This window comes from Mustela putorius, unplaced genomic scaffold (assembly GCF_011764305.1).
Source record: "Mustela putorius furo isolate JIRA1106 unplaced genomic scaffold, ASM1176430v1.1 tig00003853_pilon_pilon_pilon, whole genome shotgun sequence".
NCBI classification, from domain to species: domain Eukaryota; kingdom Metazoa; phylum Chordata; class Mammalia; order Carnivora; family Mustelidae; genus Mustela; species Mustela putorius.
Window position 1 is genome coordinate 25719 of NW_025422005.1, and position 4932 is coordinate 30650.

Below are 4932 nucleotides of genomic sequence, written 5' to 3' on the forward strand. Positions count from 1 at the left end.
AGATGGGGACACCTGTGGGAGAAGCAGGTCGCCAGCTGGTGGGGAGTGCAGGTGCCTGACATGGCAGATGGGGTAAGTGAGGCCCGAGCCCCCGGGAGGATGCTCCTGGCATCTGAACTGAACAGGTCTTCAAAGCTGCAGATCGGTTGGGATCATTTTCAGGCTGAGAAGGAAGATGAGGGGGACAGAGGGGACTGAGGAGGCTCGGCGTAGACAGGAAAGGGCTGAGCCACACCTTTGGGGGGAAAGTGGGTCAGCTCCAGGCTCATGGGGACAGGCCTTAAGGCCATTATGCTACATGAAATAAGCCAGTCCCCAAAGGACCGATACTGAAGGGCCCCACTTGTGAGGGACAGAGAGCACCGATTCATAGAGGTGGAAGGAGCTAGTGGGTGCCAGGGTGGGGGAGGGGAGATGGAGTGTTAGGGTTAGGGTGAGTAGAGTTCAGTTTGGGGTAAGGACAAAGTTGTGGCAGTGGATAGCGGTGGCAGGTCCAGAAGAGCGAATGTACTTACTGCCACTGAACTGACCCTGAAATGTGCTTAACAGAGTCGGTTACATGTCTGTTACACCACAGTAGGAAAGAAGTGAGTCAGGAGGTCTGGGTCATCATGAGTCCCAGGAGGGCCCTAGAGCAGGGATCCTGTATCTTAGTTCTCGCTCTCACGCTCTGTCCCTTGTTGGTGACTGAGCTCACAGCAGGCACCCAGTGAATGCTTGCTAAGACACAGCGCAGGCAGATGGGGGCACAAGTGCAAACCCACCGGTGGGCACTGAGGAATCCCAACAGGACCTGCATCTAGACGGAGCCAGTGCCCACATTTTACAAACACCAGCACAAAAATAGCCATTTAAAACCAAGGCAGGAACCACATATAACCCAGAGGGTTCCATTCTCCTCGAGGCTGAGCTAGCCGCCACAGCCAAGGCCTCTGGGGGTCTGACAGGTGGCTGGGCACACCCTTGACCCTGAAGCCCCATGGGACTGGGAGGGAAGATCCAGCCAGGCCCATCCTGGCTCCAAGGTGGCTGCAGGGCCACTCCCAGCCCCACCAAGATGTGTCTGTTTAGAACCAGGGAGGAAACCTTTTCTCTCGACTGTTCTTTTTAAAGACGATTGCTCAGCATTGATACAGAAAAACATCTGACATAAAACGAGCTGTTCACAGCTGCCAATGACCCAGAAGTTATCAAAATGTAGTGACCACAAAGAGAAGAACTTGTGTCCCCAAGCAGGCCTCCCGTAAGCAGGTGTGGCTGGGGTTCCTGGACATCTGGGCCTCACAGTCTCCCTCAGAGGGGACAGAAGAAGGAACCTGCTCTGATGGCTCCACTGGCAGCATCCCCTGATGGAAACCGGGGGCAGCCCCTCATGTGTTCCTGGTGTCCTGGTGATTCTTGGGCACGGCCATGTCTCTCAGCTTCTTCATGATGGGGGAGGGGGTGGTGGGTAGCCCAGCAGCTGTGGATTCCACAGGTCCTCCAGGGACAGCCCAGCATCTGCAGGTCCCACAGGTCCTCCAGGGGACAGCGCGGCAGCCACAAGTCCCACAGGTCCTCTAAGGAACAGACTGGCAGCTGTGGATTCCACAGGTCCTCCAGGGAACAGCACAGCAGCCACAGGTCCCACAGGTCCTCTAAGGGACAGCCCAGCAGCTGTGGGTACCACAGGTCCTCCAGGGCACATCTAGCCACTGCAGGTCCCACAGGTCCTCCAGGGACAGCATCTTGGTGAGTTTGTGATCCAGCAGGTACCCGCTCAGGTGGCTCTTGTCATGCCACATGGCCTCCATCTCATTGGCCAGGTCGACCCCCATCGCATGGTGATGGGCCAAGGTCAATCAGTGAACTTCCACCACCAATACCCTAAAAAAGGCCCCCATGTAGTAAATGCTGCCCTGATCCCTGGGGATGTGGGCCTGGGACTACGGCTGGCACTTGTAGCTGAAGTCCTTGCAGGCTTCCCAGTATAAACTGGGGTACAGGGTGCCAAAGAGGGGGACAGGATCTCCACACCCATGTGGTCACAGAACTTCAGGTCTACGCCTCCACACCAAGTCGTCCACCTCACGAAGGAAGTGCTGCTCGCAGAAGCAGCTGACCATCACCATGTGCCGCATGGACACATCCTGCCAGTGCGGGGCATCACAGACCTCGAGGACCACCACCCTCCAGCCCTCCTGGTGGGGACACAAGGGCCCGGCAGTCAGCTGGTCGGTGAAGATGTAGCAGGTGACCCTGTATCTCACCATGAAGACCACTATCTTTCAGCCCTCCCGGACAGGCACACGGGCGGGGCAGCCGGCTGGTCGATGAAGACATAGTAGGTAACCCTGTGGCCACCATGAGGACCACCAACATCTGGCTCTCCCAGAGGGGCACATGGGCCCGGCAGCCAGCTGGTCAGTGAAAATGTAGTAGGTGACACTGTGTCCCACCATGAAGGGCTTCTCCGCTGTCTGCAAGAACAGGTGCAGGAAGTTATAGGGACAGGGACAGGGCATGAGAAGGTTCACTGCCAGAGGCTGGCAGCAGGACCCCAGAGCTGGGGGCCATGAACATGTACACCTTCTTCAAGGGGGCAGGCTCTGGGCTGTTTTAAGCGACAGTCACTCTCCCAGCCTGTCCTGAGTGAGTCTGCCCCTGGGGTCTCCCTGCCTCCTGCTCCCAGAGATGGGGGCCATTAGCACCCCATCTTACAAAGGGAACCCTGAGGCTTAGAAGGTTGGAAACCCATGCAGCCCAAATTTAAGTGGGGGGAAAGCTCACACACACACAGCAGGCATGAGGCAGGTCATCAGGGGGGAAATCGAGGCTCAGCCAATGGGGAAACAAGCCGGACGGGAAGCAGGAGGAGGGAACGGTGCTCCTGGCAGAGGCACAGCATAGGCAAAGGCTTGGGTTCCAGCCTGAGGCACCTGTGGGAATCCACACTCTGGGGTGCCCACCGGAGGGAGGCACCCCGTGGGAGAGGTGAGGCTGGGAGGGGGGCAGGAGGGGAGCAAACCACAGAGAGGCCCGAAGATTATGTCCCAGAAAGATCACTGTGGTTGCTGGAGGAGAACAGGCTCTGTGCCGGCGAGGACAGGGAGACCCTAACCCTAAGGCCACCCTAACCCTAACCCCTAACCCTAACCCCCATCCTAACCACGAATACCAACCCCAATGAAATCATCACAAAATCAGCGAAATGCAGTCCTATACGTTTCTTTAAGCAAATGTGAGGATCCTGGTCAGGAACATTGCGAAACCGAGAGCTCGCGGACACGCCGGGCGCCGTAAGCCAGTGTCTGTTCCCAGGCGTCTCCCGCTGTGCAACAGAGTGAAACAATGTTGCGCGGTGCAATGAGTGCGGGAGTAAAACCACGCGGTCGTCTCAGTGGCGCGGAAAAGGTTCTGACCCAAATCCACGTCTGCTGCCGAGACAACCTCTCACGAACGCAGGAAGAAGGGGTCATTTTCCCGTAAATCTCCGGCGAACACCGCGCGCACGTCTGAAGGCCGCCGGCTCCCCTCCGAGTCCAGAACGGGGGCGGACGCTGGTGCCCACCGAGGGACAGACCCCAGGACCGCACTCGGAGGCGGCGTCCGGGACTCACGGTCGGACGCGGCTGCGGGACCGAGGGAGGGGACCGGGGAGCTGGTGGGTCGCGCGCACAGTCCCCTCGGGGACAGCGAGAACGTTCCGGAGAACGACGTGCGGCACGTGGCCTCGGCCGGGGCGGCGAACTGCCACCCGCCGAGTCTGAAGCGGGCCGTGTCGTCGTGTTTAGTCGCCGTGAGGACGCGAAGGATGACGCCTGTCACCACGCGCGTGGACCCCAGGAACGGCCCCAGGGACACAGCCCTGTGGAAATGCCCCTCAGACGGGACCCTCCGCGCTCCGTAAGCCCGTCCGGGTCGTGCACACGGGGGACTCTCGGGAGCGGCTCCGGAGGGAGAAAACCGGTCGGGACCGGAGAAGGCGCCGCGGACGGGGCGGCGGGCGGTGACCGGCGACGTGGGCCTGCGGTCCGGGGGCCACTGCGGGCGCCGTCAGGGTTTCCTCACCTGGGGTTCCGTGGGGGTTCCGCGGGACGGTGTCGCTGTTTGGGGTCAAACGCCCGACGCAGCCCGTGTCACACGACAGACGGTTCGAAAGCGACGGCGGGGGGTCTGCGTGCGGGGACGAGCGTCTCTGTGAGACCCGCAGATCCGAGGTCACCGCAGAGGACGCGGCGCTTCCCGACCCCCGCGGCACCAGGTCGCAGGAGCAGAGACGATGTCGGGCTCCGGGAGGGAGGCCGAGCCCGCCGGGTCCAGGTCCCCCGCGCAGACGGGCCACTCGCCCTCGCAGGAGGCCGCGGCCGGCCCGAGACTCGCGGGAGTCGGGGCGAGTCAGACGTGGCGGGACTCGGGGTCCCAGGTCCCCGCGGCGCCCCACAGCCCGGTCGGAGCCGTGAGGAAGCGGGTCGGGCCTCGGGCCGGGGGCCGGGGAGCCGAAGCCGCGGAGGGAAGGGGGCGGCTCGGCGCGCGGCAGACCCCGCGGTGGAGACGCGCCCGCTCCGGGCGGGGAGCCGCGGTTCATCCCCCGCAGGAAGTTGCCGCCCCCGCAGCTCCGCGGCGGGAACCTCCGTCCCCCCGGCCCCCGCCTCTCTCCACGGACTCGCCCTCCCGGCAGCCCTCCCGGCTTCCCGCGCCTTGTCCGGGACCCGCCCAGCCCGGGACAGGCCGGTGCTCCGACGCCGCGCGCCGCCGACGACGGACACGGAGCGGGATGCGCGGGGACGGGAGACGCTCGGGCTCGGGGACGAACCGCGCCGGGAAACACCCGCCGTCCCCGCCGCAGCCCGCAGAGCCCGAGTCCGCGGCGCACGGACACAGCCGCGACGCGGGGCGCATCCGAGCCCGGACCGGGGGACCCCACAGCCCCGCGCTCAGCCCCGCGGGACC

The 4932-nt window shown here is 62.9% G+C and overlaps 1 pseudogene; it reads right to left on the minus strand.

Moving 5' to 3' along the window:
• Positions 1-1087: 1087 nt before the first annotated feature.
• On the minus strand, positions 1088-4477 carry LOC106004707 (annotated as a pseudogene).
• Between the last annotated feature and the right edge of the window lie 455 nt (positions 4478-4932).